At 59.0% G+C, this 19,932-nt stretch overlaps 2 pseudogenes; one reads left to right on the forward strand and one right to left on the reverse strand.

The window, feature by feature from the left end:
• LOC138101926 (zinc finger protein 208-like) overlaps positions 1-19,932 on the forward strand; it is a 198,121-nt pseudogene that overhangs the window by 86,186 nt on the left and 92,003 nt on the right.
• Positions 1-19,932, reverse strand: part of LOC138101910 (zinc finger protein 271-like) — a 46,343-nt pseudogene that overhangs the window by 3,459 nt on the left and 22,952 nt on the right.

Below are 19,932 nucleotides of genomic sequence, written 5' to 3' on the forward strand. Positions count from 1 at the left end.
CCCGCCGGGATTCAGCCCCCGCCGCCGCCCGGCTCCTTCTGCCGCTCCTGCCCGGCACGAAGCGGCGCTGCCGCTGACGGGGCCGGAGCGCGGCTGCCCCGCGACTGCCCCGCGCCTCAGGGCCGGGCCGGGCAGTGGCCGCACGGCTGCGGAGGGACCCCCGCTGGACACGGCAAGGATTCCTGTCCCTCCGGGGGAAGCACGGACTCACCGAAACTCCCATCCCTTCTCCGTGCGCCGCTGGCCAGAGGAGGGAGGGAAACGGGCATTGCGCTGGAGTTTCACATTCAATCCTTACAAAGCAGAGTCACAGACGGAGCTCCGCTTTCAGCTTCAAACGAGGGAATCCAACGGGAGCGCTGGCGCTTCTGTAACCTCAAGCTGTTCCTTGATACTCGACACTTTAGTTCTGGCCATAGGAAGCCCTTCAGCAGCAATGTCTCTCTCAGCCACTGGTTTCTGGCTCAGACCCAGCTCAGAGCTTGGACAAGAAACCCAAAGTCCCAGGAGAAGAAGCTCTGCTGTTACTTTCTTTTTTTCAGAGTTCTTTTTATTATATTTTAGATATCATCTATATTTTACTGGATTTTTTTTTCTTTTTCTAAAATCTCGTGTTTATCTCTCTTTGCCCCCTCCAGCCCTTGTCCCCCTCCCGGAGGTTTGTGGGGCGCTGCTGTCCCTCAGCCCTTCCTGCCCCGGCACCCGCGGCCGCTCCGGTGCCCTCAGGCCCCGGCTCGAAGCGAAACCACAAAACCCTCTGGAAAGAAAGCCGGTCTGGGGAAAAACCCTGCAGGGGGGATTGAATGCCACGGACAGCGATTGCTGAGAGTTGGAGATTCCAAACGCTCCAAGGGGCCCGAGGGAACCGCGCTGCGGCCTCGGGGCCTCCCTGGGGCACCGCGGGGACCCCCGAGCAGAGCGACTCTTCCCGCCCCCCAAAATCCGCAGCTTTGGGTCAGCTGAGGAAAAGAGCTGGAAAAAGGGGCTGGAAAGGAGCTGGAGCCCGAGGGGACCCCTCAGCCATGGCCCGGAGCAGCCGCAGGAGAATGCCCCAGAAACCAAGGAAATCGATGGAAGTAATGAGGAATTTTTGAACTCTTCCCGCTGCTGTTTCCAGAAGGTCCCGGCCGGGTCCTGCCGGGAGGAGCCTGGGGCGGGGAGGGGCCTCAGGGCTTAACTGGGGAGAAAAGTTGAATTGGGGCAAGGAAACTTTAATGGTGGGGAGAAAATATGAACGGAGGGGATTTGAATGGGAGGGGATGGTTTGAATTGGGCAGAGAAAATGAAGTGGGGGAGGAGCCCCCCAGCCCTCGGCTGTGCCCCGAAGGTGCTGCCAGCGGTTCCCCTGCTCCCACCCCCCGGGCTGGGGGTGCGGAGCTGCCGCTGCTCCCCGGGAATGCCACGGGATAAAAATTCCACTCAAGCTTTTATGTTCCCAGTCATTCCCAGTAAGATCCCAGTTGCTCCCAACATGGTCCCAGTTGTTCCCAGTCATGCCCTGTATGGTTCCTCTCACTCTCAGTCCCTCCCAGTAGGAGTCAGGTACAGCCCCAGTCACTTCCAGTCAGTCCCTCTATGATGCCTTTTGCCCCCATCATGGTCCCAGTTGCTCCAAGCATGATCCCAGTATGAGTCCAGTCACCCCCAGTATGATTCCCAGTAACTTCCCAGTATGAATCTGGTTTGATCCCTCTCACCCCCAGTATGATCCCAGTCACTCCCAGATACTCCCAGAACTATGCCAGTCACTCCTATATAACCCTGTCACTCCCAGTATGATCCCAGTATGACCCCAACATGGGCCAGCTGCTCCCAGGATGATCCCAGTTGCCCCTGCATCTTTCCAATTGCGCCCTTTCACCACCACTGTGGTTCCAGTCACTCCCAGAATGATTCCAGTCAGTCTCAGTATGATCCAAACCACTCCCAGTATATCCTGGCAGCACCCATTGACCCTCAGCATGTTCCCAGTAGCCCTCAGTGTGGTCCCAATATATCCCAGTATAATCCCTGGTGTCCCAAATCTGCTCCTGTGCAGTCCCGGTCCTGGTCTCAGTGTATCCTGGTGTCCCATTCTGTCCCAGTTCATCCCAGCCTGTCCCAGTCCATTCCAGTCCCTTCCCGGCAGCCGCCGCCATTTCCTGAATTCGTCTTCCCCCCCTAAAAGCTGCCCCCGGTACCCCCCAGCCCAGTGTCATCCCCTTTGCTCTGCCCACAGAGCTCCTGAGCCGCCGGCGGCCGCAGCCCCTCCCCGTGGCCTCGGGCCCAGCCGGGACCCCCCGCTCCATCCCCGCGCTGATTTTGGGGGGGTCGTGTGTTCCCCACAGCCCCGCGTCACTCTGCCCCCGCCAGGCTGTTCCCAGTGTTCCCAACAAAGCTTCCTTGTTTGGGCTGGTCCCGTTTATTGGGGGGCACTGAGGATGGACTCTGGGGAAACTGAGGGGGAGCCGAGATTGGCAGGGGCAGAACCGAGCCTGGGATGGATCGGGAATGGGGACCCCCCTGTGTCCCCACCGTGTCACTCCGCTCTGGGGGGCCCTTGGGAAGCACTTGAACGCCAACACAGCCCCCAGAGAACCGCAAAACGTGCCGGGACGCCCCTAAATCCCACAGCCTCCAACGACCCCCAAATCCCACAGAAAAAGTCCCCCCAAAAGAGCCCCGAAGAAAGGCGCCAATCAGAGACAGCGCATGACAACCTTCAGCCAATCAGAGCGCGCGGCGCTGGTGACTCACCAGTTGCCAGGCAGACCCGCAGCGCTCAGCGCTCCCCACCCGGACCCCACCTGCGCCCCCCCCTCGCCCCCAGCGCCCCCCGCCAGGGGAATTTGAGGAGGGGGCGCGTGGGGGGCGCCCAGGCCGGGCCCAGAGCCCAGCGCTGCCCCAGCCCGACCTGTCCCGGCTCCATCCCGGCTCCTCCCGCGGGATGCGACCGCGCTGGGAAAACGGGGGGCCAAGGGTGGGCGCTGGGCCCGGGGGGAGCAGGAGAAGGGGTGGGGGAGGAGGAGAAGGAGAAGGAGGCATCTTTTAATGATATTTTATTGAGTCTCATTTTTTAGAGACCAGGATCAATACTCCCCGGCCGTCAGGGCGAGTCCCTCAGGGCTGCGGGGCCCTGCTGCCGGCTCACCCCGTGCCAGCGCAGCGCCAGCGCTCAGCGGGGCTTTGGCTTCCCGTGCCCTTTCCCGTGTCCCCAGCCCAGCGTCACCAACCCCGTGTCCCCAGGTCGTGCCCCACCCCTGCCCCCGTCCCCCTTTGTCGAGACACGGAGGATGAGAATTTCCCCACCATCCACCCCAAGAGTTCCCCCGAGCCCATTTCCTCTCGTGCTTTCCCTTGGCAGCAGAGCCCCACCCCTCCTGGCTGCCCCCTCCTGTCAGGGACATGGAGAGAGCCAGGTCCCCCCTGAGCCTCCTTTCCTCCAGGCTCAGCGCCCTCAGATCCCTCAGCTGCCCCTCAGAAGTCCTCCAGAGCCTTCCCCAGCTCCATTCCCATCTCTGGACGTGCTCCAGCCCCTCCATGTCTTTCTTGAAGTTTGAAGCCCAATCGCTGCCCTGTCGCTGCAGGTGCCAAAACCGCAGGGGGACTCCTTGGAAATGGGGGTAGAGAGGAGCCCTTCAAAGGGAAACGTGTGCAAAACTGCTCCCAATGGCCGAGCGGGTTTGGTGTGGCTGCGGGAGCAAGAGATGCTCCGGGACTCCGCCTCGGCCCCGGAGCGGAGCGGCCCGTGCTGCCCCGGGGCGCGCGGGGCTCGGCCGTGGGGCGCGCGGGGGGGAACGGACACACGGGCACCGGACACACGGACACGCGGACAAACGCTCCCAGCGCTTCAGCGGCAGCAGCGGCAGCAGCGGCAGCAGCGCAAAAGCAGCGAGTCTAAGAACCCTCTGCGTCCCTTCTCCTGCTCCTCCTCTCCCTCTCCCAGTGTCTCGCACCCTCTCCCGCTCTCCCTTTGGTTCCCCAACCCCCCCTCCCGCGGCCTCCCTCTCCCCAGGCCCGGCCGGGCCATGCCCCCGGCCCGCCCCCGGCCCCGGGCGGGGCTGCCCCCTCCCCGCCCCCGGGCGTCCCGCCGCGGTCCCGCCTCCGCCCGGCTCTCGCCGTCCTGGCTGTGGCGCTGCTGGGCGGGCATCAGTGCCTGGCTCCTGGGCACCATCGCCAACCCCTGGCTCCGGCTGGCCCGACCCCGAGCCCGGCCCCGACCCCGACCCCGAGCCCGGCCTCGGCTCCTCCCGGGGCCCGCCGGGGACACAGGCGGCGCGGCCGCTCCCGCCGCCTCCGCAGCGTCTTCCCCGCTCCGAGCTCCGCCGCTCTTGAGCGCGGTCGCCGGCCCCGAGCCGCCGGTGGCCCCTCCAAAAGAGCCCCCATGTGGGGATGGCCGGCCCGGGGCGGTTGAGCGGCGCTCGGGGGCCGTTCCTGGCCCCGGGCCGAGCGCTGACGGCCGCGTCTGGCGGGCACGGAAGGCGCAGCAGGGCCTGAAGGAGCGCTACCGGCTGGGTTCGCTGCTGGGGCGCGGCGGCTTCGGCAGCGTCTTCGCGGCCACGCGGCTCTCGGACGGCGCCCCGGTGAGTGGCGGGGCCGGCGGCGGGCGCAGGAGGCGGGGGGCAAAGGAGGAGGAGAAGGAGCATGGGGCTGGGCACGGCGGGCGGCGAGCTCAGCCCGCTGCTCCCCTTGCCTTGCAGGTGGCCATCAAACGGGTGCCGCGGAACCGCATCGGCCATTGGGGCGAGCTGGTGAGTGAGCGAGGGGCAGCGGGAGAAGCCGGGGCGCGACGGGCGGGGATGAGCCGAGGCCCGGCAGGGTGGAAGCCGCCGGAACGCCTCGAGGGAGAGCTGCCGTGGGGCCAGCGGAGCGCGCAGAGCGTCCCCGGCTGGCTGAGGGCTTCCCGAGCCCCGGCACGGCATCAGCTCCGCTGACGGCATCGTGCTCCTCCCGCAGCCCGACGGCACCCGAGCACCACTGGAGATCGTGCTGCTGGAAAAAGTGTCCGCTGGCTTCCCTGGCATCGCCCAGCTCCACGAGTGGCTGGAGCTCCCCAACAACGTCCTGATGGTGCTGGAGCGCCCGGAGCGGTGTCAGGACCTCCTTCGCTTCATTTGGGCACGGGGCTTCCTGTGCGAGGAGGTGGCGCGGCACCTGTTCCGCCAGGTGCTGGAGGCCGTGCGGCACTGCACCAGCTGCGGGGTCCTGCACCGGGACATCAAACCGGAGAACATCCTGGTTGACCTGGCCACCGGGCAGGCCAAACTCATCGACTTTGGCTGTGGCACCTACCTGCAAGCCGCAGCCTACACCAGCTTTGCAGGTGAGCCCACGCAGGGGGAGGCTCCTGGTAGCGGCATCTCACAGCCCAACATCTCACGGCCCAGCATCTCACGGCCCAACATCTCACGGCCCAACATCTCACAGCCCAAGCCGGCTGTGGCAGGGGGGATTCTCCCTTTTGCTGCCAGTCAGGGCAGCTGGAGTCTTCAGCTGAGCTGCTTTTGAGCGGCGCTGGCTGAGGGGCCATCTTCCAGCCCTGCTGGCAGCCTTTGCCAGCCACTCTGCCCAGGACTGGCGCTGGGGCTGGGGCAGCCAGCGCCACAGACACACCCGTGGGTGGGGGTAGCAGAGAGGGGGGGCCAGAACCTGTGCTCCAGCCCGTTTGGTGTGCAGGCGAGACAGGGCTCGGACTGCTCTGCTGCCCGTGCTTGCCTTGGCTTAAGAATGGTTTCTGGGGCAGTGCAGGCAGGGAGGATGAAAGCGTGGTTTTTCCCCAGCACCAAGTGGGTTTTTCCTTTGCATGGAATGCTCGGGCTTTGCCAGGGCTTCCGCTGCCCTCTTGCAACACCAGCGGCTTCTTTTCCAACCCCCAGTTTGTACACAAGTCCCAGGTGCTGGCCAGAGGGCAGCGGGTCACGCCGCGTGCCGCTGCTGCGGCCCCCGCATGCCCAGGGATGCTGGGGCAAGGCTCTGGGAGCAGGCAGCGTCCCCCTGAGGAACTCCATCTCTATTCTCTATTCCAGACAGCCCCCCGGAATGGACCCAGTTCGGCTGGTACTACGGCAAGGCAGCGACCGTCTGGTCCCTGGGCATCGTGCTGCACCAGATGGTCTGCGGGGAGCACCCTTTCAGGAGGGGCTGGAACAGCACCTGGGGCCGGCTCTCGCTCCCACGACGGCTCTCTCCAGGTGGATCCTCGTCTCTGCAGCACGGGGGGAATAGCAGTGCTGGGAGACAGCAGCGGGCTCAGGAGCATCCCGCACTGGTGGCTGCTGAGGAGGTGGCAATGTCCTGCTCTCCTGCTCTCCTCCAAAAGAAAGAATTGATGGCAAAGTTTAGACACAGCCCTGAGCACACGCAGCACGGCCTGGCCATGGCAAGAGTGGGGCAAAGCGGACAGGAGCCTTCTGCAACTGACTGGCGCTTTCTGCTTTCTGTCCACAGAGTGCCAGAATCTCATCCAACGGTGTTTATCCGTGCTCTCCTCGGAAAGGCCCTCATTAGAAGACCTGTCCTGTGATCCCTGGATGCAGGATATTCGCGTGCCATAGGAGAAGGGAGAGAGCCACACGCACGCTTTGACCCAGGGAGCCGGTAAGTTCCAGCTGCACACGCGCCTTGGCAAGAAGCAGCAAAGAAGGGCAGAGTTTTTGTCCTGCCTGAATCGCTGCGCAGGGCTCCTCAGCTGGGCACGCGCAGCCCTGCTGCTGGAGCTGAGCTGCTCTTCCCAGCACTGGTGGCCCCCATGCCAGCTGCTTTTGCTTGTCCTTCTTCAGCGACAGCCGGGGCCCTGGGCAGAGCACTGACAGCCTGCTCCAGCCCCAGGGAAGAAGGAGCCCCTGGAGAAGCTGTGCCAGGTGCGGCTCCTGCTGCTGGAGACATGGAGGGTGACATCAAGGATGACAAGCTCTTCCTCCACCTGGCAAGCTGAAGATCAGATGGACTTCAATTGTGGCACCTTCTCCAAAGCCAGGCTCCACAGCGAATTTGCAGATGAGTCCACACGCAGGGGGATGCTCCCAGATTTGTGCATGGCACAGCCTGGTCGGGAAGCAAAGGTTCCCCCCTTTGCTGGGGCGGATGCAACCAATTCTTCAGTCGGCTGCCAAGCTGCTTTTTGGCAGGGCTGGGGGGATGGGCTGGGCTGGTTTTGAACTGGGAGTCTGCTCCTGGCCCTGCCAACAGCCCCCAGCACCCACTGTGGCCCGCGCTGGGGCTGGGGCTGGGGCAGCCAGCCCGACACAAACAAAGCCCCATGGTGGGAGCAGAGGTTGGACACCAGAAGCTGTGCATGGGCTGCTTTGCTCTGCAGGCAAGGAAGGGCTTGGGCTGCTCCACTGCCCTTGTTCCCTTTGGGCTCAGCATGACTTTTGGGGGCAGTGCAGGGGGAAGGCAGAAAGCATGGGCTGCCCTGGCCCGTGGGTGGGTTTTTCCCTCACATGGCGGGCTTGGGCCTTCCTCAAGGCCCCAGCAGGGAGAAGATTTTTTACCTTTTTCCTTGTTTTCCCTTTTTGTCTGTAATCTCTTTTCATTGATTTATGGTTTGTTTTTCCAAAGGAAGCGTTCTAGGTGCTGTCTGGTCCGGATGGCGAAGTGCTTGGGAGCAGCTGTGGCATGGGTGGGACGTGCCCTTGGAGAAGGACTGAGGACACCGTTTGGGAGCAGCTTTGCTTCTGGCAGCGGGAGGCGTGAGGTGGGTGCCCGTCCTCTTGGCACGGCTGGGATAAGGGCTTTTGGGAGACGGCAGCGAGCGCAGCAGCATCCCGCTCTGGGCAGCTGCTGAGGAGGTGGCTGTGCCACGGCCGGCTGCAGGCTGGGCACGTGTCCTGCCCTCCTGCTCTCCTGCCAGAGGCAGCAATGCTGGGCAGCTTTGGGCAGCGCTCTGAGCGCGGCCAGCACGGCCTGGGCACCGCGGGTGGCTGGGACAAGGGGGACGGGAGCCTTCAGCTGACGGGCGCTTTCTGCTTTCTCTCCTTGCAGCCGGGCTCTGTGGATGCTGAGGCTGCTCTGGGCTCCGCCAGGGCTCTGCTGCGGCTCAGCCCCAGGGCCTCGAGAAGCCAAAGAAGAAACGCCGTGACCTGCAGCAGAGATGTGCTTGAGCAGCTCGGCAGCGCAGCTCAAGTTTGCAGAGCGTGCACCTCCAGGGGAAAATATGAAACCCCCCAATAACAAACTTGTTCAGTAACTTCTGAAATGAAATCAGTCTGGGATGACCCCCAATGACATTTTTCAGCTTGCTCAAGCTGAAGCTCAGCCCTTCTCTGAACAGTTCTCTCCCGCACCTGCATTTTGCTCCACAAGTGCTCCCTCTTTCCCCCAGTGAGTTCCCAGCTCACCGCAGTCCCCATTGCACTGTAGCCTTCCTTGATGCCCCTGGCCACGAGGAAGAGCGAGTCCCAGGTTTAGGGACTCATTCTGTCACTGGCTGAAGAACAGCAATGTCTCAGAGCTCTGGTGAGATTTGGGGGTCATTCAGAGCTGCTCTCCAGGCCTCAGCTCTGCTCACTGCTGGGCTCCCACTCCCTTTTCCTCGTTCTTCACAGAGCAGGATGAGCTCTGTGAATGCCCTTGACCCTCGCCACTCCTGCCAGCCCAGCCCCCCAGCCCAGTTAGGCTTAAGCTGGAGCTTCTCTGTCTCCTCTGGCACCCCAGTGCAGTCCCCTCTGCGGGGAGCAGCAGCCCCAGAGCGCAGCACACAGCAGTGCAGGCCACACCTGGAGCAGCTCCCTGCAGCCATGGCCTGGCTCTTTGTGGCAACCAAATGCTCCCTGTGTGCAGCTGTCCCTGGAGGATGGCCCCAGGGCAGAGCCCAGCCGGGCTCCCACTGCATCCCCTGGAGCCTGGGGCAGACAGCGCTGGCAGAGCTGAGGTTCATGGTGAGCACCCAGAGCTGTGGCTCGCAGTCGCTGTTTGCAAGTGTTGTGATCTCATCTCCTGCAACCTGTGGGGAAAACGAGCTGTGCAGCCAGGCCAGTGCTGCCCCTCTGGGCAGGGACGAGGCTGGAGGCCTTTCCTGTTGCCGAGGAGGCGGCATTAAGCCTTAGCGGGGCCTGGCAGCTGTGGAGCCGGATCTCGCCCGCTGTCCGGGACTCGCTGCCCACCAACCGCCCCCACCCGCCGGCTCCGTTCTGCAGGGACAGAAGGCTCTGGCTGTGCGAGGGTTTCCATCACGTCTGTGTACCCGTGGCTGTGGAACGCACATGGAGAGGGAAAGTGTCAGTCCCGGTGCTGGCACACTCCTTCCTTTCCATACAGGACACGTCCCTGCGCACCCTGTGTGCGGATCTATTCAAAGGACAGGCGTGGATAGAGATTTCCCACAGAGCTCTGACTCTGGCGGAACTCACCTTGTCAGCCAGCAGCCAGGGCATTTGTTTCCCAGCTCTGTGTCAGTCGGTGCCCCAGAGCTGAAGGGAGCAGCATTTAGAAGCAGTTTCCAGATTTCTAGGCAGGCAGTGGAGCTGACAAGCATCCGTGCAACTTGCCGTGTTCATTGGGAGGGGCTGCTGCTTCTTTGGGAATACAGCACAACGGAGACATGAAACTTGGAAAAATCCCAGCTCTCTGTGGATTTGTGCAGGAGGGGGAGCAGCAGAAACACTTTGTGTCTGCTTGTGGGGACACAAGGTCCAAGGAGCGGGGCTGGCAGAGGGTGACCTGGGCTGCTGGCAGCTCAAGTCCCGTGTGTTGGGTCTGCCTGAGGGAAAGTTCACGGGCCTTCCAGGGCTGTGCTTTGCATTGGAAGCTGGACGGGTGCTGGTAACAGAGCGGTGTTCTGGCTACTGCCCAGCAGCGCTGTCCCTCTGCCATTCCTTCCCCCATCAGAGGGGATGGGAGTGGGCAGGATCCTGGCAGGGGACACAGCCAGGCCAGCGGACCCAAATCAGCCAAGGGGATGTTCCAACCATATGACTCCAGCTCAGATGTATAAAGCAAAGGGAGAGAGGAGGAAGGGCACCTTTTCCCCCAGAAGCTGAAGTTTCCCTGAGTGTTCCAGTTCCAAACCCTTGACCCTTTTTGGAGGCATAAGGTTCTCACCCCGTAGGCTTCCAATCACCCCCCAGCTGTAGAATTTTTGAGCAGTCAAATTAATCAAGTTCACATTTTCTAGATATTGCTGTGTCATTTCCTTGATATCCATATGAGAGGGGACACAGTGATGGATGGGTCTGCATGGGAGCTCCAGAGCCCTGGAATGGAGAGCCTGAGTGTCCCAGCAGGATTTGCAGGAGAGTGGAGGGCAGCTGGAAAGAAGATGGTGGGCAATATTCTCCTGCCTCCATCTTCCAAGGAAGCTTTGATTCAATCCCTGTCTGCATTCTGCCATGGGGCCTCCAGAGGCCCAGGGAGGTGTCTGGGTGGCCCCAGAAGGTACTTGCAGAACCCTGGGGCACCAGGGAAGGGGCAGGAGCATCCCTGTGGTGCTGGGAGAGACACCCAGAGGGGGCCACCCCTGGGGCCCAGGCAAGAGCTGCATTCAGGCAGCCAAATTCATGCAGGGTCTGCCCGGGCACTGCCAAGGACCAGTCCAGTGAGCTCCTGTCCTCTTTCACCTCTTTGTATTTTCTTTGTATTTCTTTGTATTTATTTCTTTGTATTTACCCTTATTATTATCTTTGTATTTGTTGACCCTCAAAATGCCATTAGAAATCATTTTCCCTCAAAATAAATACTGACTTATTTTAGTGTGCTGCTTTGGACAAATTTGGAGGAAAATATCCTCTGACAGAAGGCAGGTTACAACCAGCCCTCTCCCACCAGGTCTGGGAAAAAAATATTTTCCTTTGAGGAAAGTGAAAGAGAAAAAGAACCTATTTATTTAACAAACACACAGGAAAAGGATAATAATGCTGAATACTAAAAGCTCTCGCTGTGGAGAGAAACCTGGGAAGATTTCAGAGTCCTTCTGTAGGTGTGCTCTCTCTCCTCCTCCTTGGAGCTGGGTTGGTGTCCTCCAGGGCCTCGGTGGAAAATTCTGCCGGTGTGTTCTGATGTTGAAACAGTCCAGAAGAGAAGAAGGGAAAAAGCCCAAGTCCCAGGAAAACAAACTTCAACTCTCCGTCTCCCTCCGGAGAAAAGGAGCCGAAAGCGCGCTGGAAAGCAAGCAGGGCGCTCCCTCCGCTCTTCTCGCTGCCGCAGCAGAACGCAGAGGAGTGTGTGTCTGTGTCCTTGAACAACTGCTTTGAAAAGTTCGCTCGGTGTTTTCTCTCTCCCCCGTCGGGCTCAGTTTAAAGGCACAGAAAGGCACAGGATTGATTTCTGGGCAGAGAGCAGCGATAGGGGATACACATCATAAAGTCACCCCCAGACAGGAATGTACGCAGTGGGAGAGCTCTACAGTCCTGTGTCTTTAGTTCCAAGGGTATGGAAGTGTCGATGGGTCCTTTGGTAATCGCACAGTTCTGGATCGGTTCCCGCCGTGTGGAGCCATTTTTATACAGAAGTCAGTGTATTCACACAGCACAGATTGTTGTGTTTTCCTGTGTATCAATTTCTGTGTAAACCTGCATCCCGTTGTACAGTTTTATCGATGTATGAATTTCTGTGTAAAGCTGCGTGGCCTTGTAGAGTTTGGTTCAGGCTCTGTGGGTGTTGAGAGAGTGCGATGGATGTTTGGCTTTCTCTCCAGACGTGTATCTGTACAGGCACCACCGTGTGACCCATCAGACATTTAACTGTGTGAACCAAAAGGGATCTTTGTATCTTCCCATATGGAGAGCAGAGATGGAACAATCTGCAGGAAGGTCATAGGAGAGATCCCGCCCCGGCACAACAGAGCCAGCCTGGGCACAGGGACGGAATTTATTCCCAACCAAATCCCAGCAGCACAAGGAGAAGGCAAAGAAATCTCTCCAACACCTTCCCCCCACCCAGCGCGGATCACCCGGAACGGGGGTCACCAGGGCTCTGCCCCACGGGGGTCACTGGGGATCATCCAACGCCGATCCTCCCACGGGGGATGGAGCTGGAGCAGAGCACGAAGCTCTTCCCGCACTCGGGGCACTCGCAGGGCTTCTCTTAGTGGTGCCTCCGTTGGTGTTGGGTCAAGTTAGAGCTCTGGGAGAAGCTCTTCCCACACTGGGGACACTCGTAGGGCCTCTCCCCGGTGTGGATGCGCCGGTGGGTGATGAGGTTGGAGTTGTGTTTGAAGCCCTTCCTGCAGTCGGGGCAGCGGAAGGGCCTCTCCTCTGTGTGAATCCGCTGGTGCACAAGGAGATTGGAGCTGGTCTGAAACCTCTTCCCACACTCAGAACACTCGTAGGGCCTCTCCCCAGTGTGGGTGCGCTGGTGTACCTTCAGTTCGGAGCCGTGCCAGAAGCTCTTCCAACAATCCAAGCACTCATAGGGCCCTTCCCTGGTGTGGACCACCTGGTGCTTGATCAGGTTGGAGCTGCTGGTGAAGCCCTTCCCACATTCCCCACATTCGTAGGGCCTCTCCCCAGTGTGGATCCTCTGATGCTGGATGAGGGTGGAGCTCTGGCTGAAGCCTGTCCCACATTCCCCACACTCGTAGGGCCTCTCCCCAGTGTGGATCCTCTGGTGCTGGATCAGGTTGGTGCTCCTGCTGAAGCTCTTCCCACATTCCTCACAACCATAGGGCCGTTCCCCAGTGTGGATCCTCTGGTGTTCTCTCAGCCTGAAGTTCCACCTGAAGCTCTTCCCACATTCCCCACAACCATAGGGCCGTTCCCCAGTGTGGATCCTCTGGTGTTCCCTAAGCCTGAAGTTCCATCTGAAGCTCTTCCCACATTCCAAGCACTTGTGGGGCTTCTCCCCGCCCTGAGGCTTCTCCCCCAGCTCTGAGCTCCCTCTGGATCTCCGGCTGCCTTCCTGGCACAGGGGGGCTCTTTCCTCCTTGGATCTCTCTGGGCTGCGTTTGCAGCTCCTCCTCGTGTGGCATCTCCGGGGCTTTTCCTCGTCCTCCATCCAGCCACACCTTGGGAATGACAAATCCTGGTTTGGGGGGAAAAACAAGGGGTGAGCACTTTGTGCTGGGGGTTCCTCCTACTCAAGTCCATCACCAGGCATCTTGTGTCTGTAAAAACCTCCAAAACACCAAGATTCAGCACAAAATGCCCCAAAACATCAAGACACAGAACAAAACTTCCAAAACATCAAGATTCAGACAAAACACCCTCCAATATATAAACATTCAGCCTCCACAAAAATACCAAGGCACCAGCAGGGAGAACAGGAAACCTCAGAAACACCAAGATTCACCCACGGGAAAATCGTGGATCCCCCTCCCTGATCACCTGCTGGATGGGGGGGGCAACGCTCCTGGGGCTGGGGGGAGGCTGCAGATACAGCGAGTGCTGGAACCTTGGGGTGCCTCCGCTTCCTGCTCTTCCTCCTCCTCCTGTGTCCCTACTCTTCCTCACACTCCTCTTTCTCACACTACTCCTTCTCCTGCAGAATCCCACCTGCTGCTCCCACCTCCATCGTTTCACCATTCTGGTCTCCAGCCCTGCTCCTCCAGCCTTTCTCCTGCTCCCCCCAGGCCCAGCACCCAGCCCTGGCTCGCTCTGCCCCCCAGAGCTCTCGGATCGCACAGCACGAGCAGCGATGCAGCTGCGGCAGCTCGGGCTGGGGCAGCGCTGGGCTCTCGGCCGCTCCTGCCCGCACTCGGCCCCCGCCGCAGCCACTTCTGCCAGCACAGCACGGCCCGGCCCGGCCTTGGCGCTCCCCCCCTCCCACCTCCCCAAATTCCCCTGGCGGGGGGCGCCAAGGCCGGGCCACACGTGGGCTCCAGCTGGGGAGCGCCGGGCGCTGCGGCTCTGCCTGGCAACTGCTGAGTCACCAGCGCCGCGCCTTCTGATTGGCTGAGCGCTGCCTGAGGGCCGCGCCTGCACCAAGGGGGGACACCCTGCTCCAGGGGGGATGTCCCGAAAACCGGGCACCCCCAGCGAACCAACAACACCAACGCCTCCTTACAAACACATGCTCTGAATCTGCTCGGACACAGCCACACGCACTTGCACACAAGCAAGTGACAGCACAAACCAGCAGCTCCACAAAATGGCACTGACTGACACACACTGCTGCTCAGCCAAGCTCCTGCTCAATTCCTCAACTTCCAGAACAACAACAAAGCCTGAACAGAACCATGGACATCGTTTCCTATACAAAGGGGGACAATGTTGAGGCAGTTTGCACATTCTCCCAGAGCTAATTAAGGACATGGACACCCAGCAGGGGTAAAAAGGGAAGTCGAGAAGAGGTCTCAGCAACAGGGGACGGATGGTGTTGGTGTGCTGGGAAGGGATTGGTTGAAGGGAGTGTGCAGGAATACGGTTAAGGCAAACAGCAGCAGGAGGAATCTATGTAGTAAGACAGGAAAAGGAAGATGGAAAAGAGGAAGAAGAGAAAAAAGTGAGGACTGGGATGTTTTTCAGCACCATCTTATCCTCAAAATTTGCCAGCTGATCCAGATCTTCCATATTCCTAGTCTCCAGGACAGGGAAACAATGAAGTTTGGATCTCAGGGTGTTTCTCTGTGGTGGGGAGCAGCAGGACAGGGCAGCACGGGCTGGGGGCCTGTGGGGAGCTGTGGGGCTGGGCCGGGGCTGTGGGGCAGCCGGGGCTCAGAGCCAGGCACTGCCTGACCCCAACACCCCCCGGGCAGGGCCGGCAGTGGCCCCCGGCCCCCAGGAGGCTGCGGGATGTGGAAGGATCAGGATTTACTTTTATCGATCTTGTTTGGGTCACTGGAGAAACGAATGATTTTGCAGAAAGCTCAGCAGCTGTCAGAGGATGAGCACCCACGGGCACTGAGGGGGCTGCAGGAGAGGCACAAGAAGCCCCTGCAGCACTTGGCCAGAAAGGCTCAGCAGGGCAATGCAAGAAGGGATGAGCAAAAGGCCAAGGTGAAGGCAAAGGCCATGGCAGAGTTTCTACAGCCCCCCAGGGATGAACCGCAGGGCCCAAGGGGGCCCCAGCACCCAGGGGACGGCGGCGGCCACAAGCACCTGGCACAGGCATTGCCCTCCTCGGCACGGCAGAGCCCACCCAAACAGCCCCTGGCAAGGAATCAGGGGTCCATCTGCAGGCCAGAAGGACACTGCAAGCACAGACAGCAGCACCCTCAGCACCAGCAAGTCCACCCCACATGGACATGGATTGTCAGGGCTGGCAGAGCTCCCAGCAGACCAGGGACCCACCGCACCAGAGCCCTTGAGAACATTCAGGGCGCATCTGGATCGAGACGAGGCCACTCCTGAGAGACACAGGGGCCTCTCGATCCACTCCGAATCTGACACCTAAGGGGGGAAATTGTCAAGAAGTTCTTTCATTATTCAGGCAATAAGTGGGAAAGATGAGCAGGTGTGTTTTATTCAACCACTATCAGTAGATGTGGGGGATGGGTTTGAAAGGCATCAATTTCTGTTTGTTCCTAATTGTGATTGTAATTTACTGGGAAGGCATTTGTTGGCTAAATCAGGAATACAAATTAACATTGTAAAAGGAGATTCAGAGGCTAATGCTGCTGGACCTTGGTGTCAAATGTCTGCGAAGGCCTCTGCTGAAGTGAACCCAGAAGTGTGGGCAGCCCCAGGGAAATAGGGAAAATCAGATATGGAGCCTCTCCAAATTCCTCTGAAGCATCCAGGACAAGTGGTGTCTAAAAGCAATACCCTATTCCAAGGGAGGCAAGGAAGGGGTTAAAGCCTCTTACTGAGTCCCTGCTAAAGGCAGCGCTTCTGGAGCCAGGCATCTCTCCCTACAACTCTCCTCTCCTGCCAGGCAAGAAACCCCATCATGGACACCAGAAGGAAAGCACAATTTTCAAGGCTTCAAAAGCAGATTAACTGAGCCTCCTGCCCTGGCCCTCCCAGACATTAGACTCAGACAGGGGAACTCATTTTACAGGAAAGATCCTTCAGGCCGTTCTGGCTGCGTCAGGAACACAGTGGGACCTCCAGACCCCCTGGCACCCCCAGACTCTGGCTCGGGTAGAAAGAATGAATGGGGAAATAAAGAAACACCTTCTGAAACTGCTGAGAGAAACCAAGATGCCACGGGTGCGGCTGCTGCCATTGGCTTTGGCAAGAAGAAGAGCCAGACCCAGGCCAGATATTCAATTATCTCCCCTGGAACTGATGTTTGCAATTCCTCACCCTGGGAATTCCTGACCTACTGGGGGATGGAGATAAGGGATGTCTGTTTCAAGCAGTCTGTGGCCAGAATCCTGTCTCTTGTGAAATCTCTTCCACAGGAAGCTCGGCTGGCACAGACCCTGCCTGGGGACTTTAAGGGAAGTTACACCACTCAAGGGAGATGAGCTTAACATCTCAACAGACTGGGAATAGCCCAAAAGATACCCAAAAGATAACGCCCATCAACAAAACATCAAGGAACAGCTACCCCAGACACTGCCCCCGGCACAGCTGGAGACCCCTGCTCTGGAAAAGGCTGAGAAGGAAATCAAGGAGTGTGGACCTAATGAACATCAGAGGCCAAGCAATCCGGGGCCAACAGGAAACCAAATACTAAGAACTGCCCATCTTGGAACCAATGAACATTAAACCTACGGATTTCTATGGGTTTAGACTGTATAAAGTTGAGGAAAAATTGAGTAAAACTCGTGTGCCATGGAATGATTTTCTCTGCACACCCAGGCTATGTGTGCATGAAATGATTTCTGTTGCACATCCTGGCCAGAATAAAGTAATGCCTTGATTCTCTAATAGTAAAAAGGTTGTTGGAGAGTTTTTGTTCTTCCTGCAGTTTCTGTGACAAGATTACAATATTAGAATGTTTTTTCTTAATAATCCTACTTTGATATTGTCAGTTGGGTTTGGGCCAAAGGTGTGAGAGTCATTTTTTAGTCCGAGGAGAAGAACCAAAAATCTTTATGGCTTTGGGGCATTTTTGTGTATGTGTGTGCGTGTCTGTTAGTGATGGCAGAATTTTGCAATGGGTTTTTGGATGTTCAATGGTAGGTTGCATTTTGCAAAACTGGAAGACCTTTAAAACTGACCTTTTTCCTCATAAACAGCTAAAAAATATTAAAAACAAAAGGGAGAAAAAAAGCCACTTTTGGGGGGCCACTTGGGGAAGAGAAGCTTCCTTCCAAGCAGCCAGCAGAGAAGCTTTAGAAATGCAAATTAACTCTGCTGCGGGAAGTGTGCACAATGTCCCAGGCTCTCCTTGCGTGCCAGAGGATTTGGGCTGATTCCCTCTGCCCCTCACCCCAAGCTCTGCCTCCCTGCACAGACGGAATTTGCATCGCTAAAGGCAGAGCCCACACTGAGCATCTCGGACTCTGCAACAGAAATCCCTGAAGCTGCAAAGGAAAACAGCAAACGGAGAATGTTGGGAGAACTTCACTCACAAAAGCGGGGGGGGAATCATCCCTCTCCCCACTCCAACATCTGCTGGCACTGTCTGGGTTATACAGGGTGGGTTTGACCACTGGGCTGCTTTTGCTGCCACAAGTTCAGCGAAATCACTTGGGAATCCAAGCATGTGATGATTTCATCAGAGAAAAGCAGTCAATTGATGCATCCCTGGCATTTTTGGGAGCACCCAAAAAAGGGGAAAAGATGAACGGCCACCAGAACAAATCCTACAACACCATGGAGCAGCCCCTGGGAACCCAAACAAATTCATACCAGGTGCCAGAGAACCCACTGATCATTTCAATGCATCATTAGATTACAAGCTGTCCTCCAAATCATAACCAAGCCCACAGCTCCAGCTCCTGACCTTCTCACCCACCAATCCACTCCCATGAGCAACGCCACATTTCACCCTGGGATGGCATCAGATTCTCTCTCAGCAGAAGGACCAGGAGGTTGTGGAAAATTAAATGACTCAAACTGCTCTTGGCAAAGAGATGGCCAAGGAAAAGTGGTGAAACAGAGAACAAAGGAAAGAAGAAAGCAGCTCATGTACCGCTCCAAACGTGGAAAGGATGGGGAATGGGACACATTTTCGTGGTTTCCTGGCAGACCATGGGTTAAACGAATGCTGTTTCTCCTCTCAGGTGCTGCAGCAACTCTCATCTTTTTACCATGCACCACACCTTGCTCAGTGCAGCTCATTCAGCAGGGGATCAAGGGCATGCAGGTGGCAGCCAGGCCTCCTGACCCAGAAAGCGCTGCAAAAGGACACAGAATGAGGTCACTGAGAATAATCCCAAAACCAAAGAAGGCCCAGGAAGAACAGATTAAGGCATTTTTAAAGTTTGTAAAGAGAAGTACTGAAATAATAAGAAGGGGGGGATTAAAAGGAAAAAAATGAACGTCTCTTTAGAAACAGATGGTGTGAATCCCTTTGGAGATAGGGCCAGGGACTTGGAGATAAGGAACTAAGGACAGAAACCATAAATTTCAGAAAATGTTACAAATTGACACGAACTGCTGCTCAGCCAAGGTCCTGCGAAATTCCTGAACTTCACGAAGAAGAACAAAGCCTTAACAGAGCCATGAATATCGGATGTTCTACAAAGTGGGGGTGCACATTAAGGGGCACATGCAGCAGGCAGATCGGGAAGTCTGTACCTTCCAAGGACCTCAGCCACTGGGGAAAGGGACACGGAGATGCGGCCCGGGAACATCGGCATAAAAAGGAGGCTGCGTCCTCCAACACTTGGACAGACCCCACGGGAAATGCCCCGTGGCCTCTCCCTTGCTCCAGGAATAAAGTTCCTTTTACAGGACTCCTCCGGCTCCTCTGGGCACACAAACCTCTGGCCACGGGAACTTTCCCGCACACTCCCGCCGACGGGGCAGCCACCTCTGTCCTACCCACAGCAGCCGGGACGAGCCAGCGCTGCTCCGGCACCGGCTCCTGCCGAGGCAGCAGCGGCAAGGAGAGCGCGGGCAGCCGCTCCCGCAGCGCCCTCACGCCAGGGCGAACACGGCGCCCACACGGCACAACGAACCCGCCCCAGCCCCCTGCCGCCCCCTCCGCCCGCAGCCAGCGCCGAGCCCCGCCAGAACCGAGCGCGGCTCCCACCTGCGCTGGGGCCGCCTCCGAGCTCCGCCGCCGCCTCACCGGGCTCCGGCCGCCGCCGCCGCTCCCGGGCCCGCACAGACGCTCCGCCAATGGCGCCTCTGCTGCGCCACGGCCGCCCTGCCGGCGGCTCCGGGCCCGGGCTGCTCCCCGCTCCGACCAATCAGCGCGCCAGAACCACGACTGACGGCAGCACCGCCCAATCGCAGCGAGGGGCGGGCTCTGCACACGGCCCAGCCTCGCCCCGCGCTCCCAGCGCCCCCCGGGCTGCGTGAGGGGAAAGCCGCAGCTGAGGAACAGCCCTGGAACGGGCCCGGCCCGAGCCGCCATTCAGCTGAGAAGGGAAACAAAGCTCTCCGCTGCTCCCGGCCCGACTTGCCCAGCCCTGCGTGTTGGCTGCCTCCGGCTCCTTGGCAAGCCCTGCAGCCTCGCTACTCGCGCCCCTAATTCGGAGCATCAGTGCATGGCTTTGATTTCCCCGAAAAAGGGAAAACCGCCCCAAACCCCTTTGGCTGAGTGCACGAGGGGAGAGATTTGTGGCACAAAACTCCCAAAGTCGTTTATGCCCAGCTTGGGAAGAACAACCCAAGCCAAGTGGAGGTGGGACCCCCCAGCAGCGCCTCTCTGCCGCCCCAGCTGAAGCCCTCGCTGGCTGCTCCAGGCGGGATGGGCAGACTGGGAGCACTGGGAAGGGGCCCCGGCTCGGGCCGCAGCCCCCGGGGCAGCCCCACGGCAGCTCCAAGGCTCCGCCAGCCGGGATGGAACGTGGGAGGGGGAGCAGGGCAAGGGCCGGGGCTGTCGGTGCCCAGGGGACACAAGGGACAGCGGGGGCACTTCACAAGCATTTCATGCAAAAGATAAAATCATAAGGAAGACAAAAGCAAGAGCAGCCGTGGCCCCATAGCCCAGGGCCACACAGGAACGTGTCCCATTGGAGTGGGGGGACTCTGGCCCAGTATCAGGCACCCACCACAGCCGCTCTCTCCCTGC

The sequence above is a fragment of the Aphelocoma coerulescens genome, unplaced genomic scaffold (assembly GCF_041296385.1).
Source record: "Aphelocoma coerulescens isolate FSJ_1873_10779 unplaced genomic scaffold, UR_Acoe_1.0 HiC_scaffold_56, whole genome shotgun sequence".
Taxonomy (NCBI): Eukaryota; Metazoa; Chordata; class Aves; order Passeriformes; family Corvidae; genus Aphelocoma; species Aphelocoma coerulescens.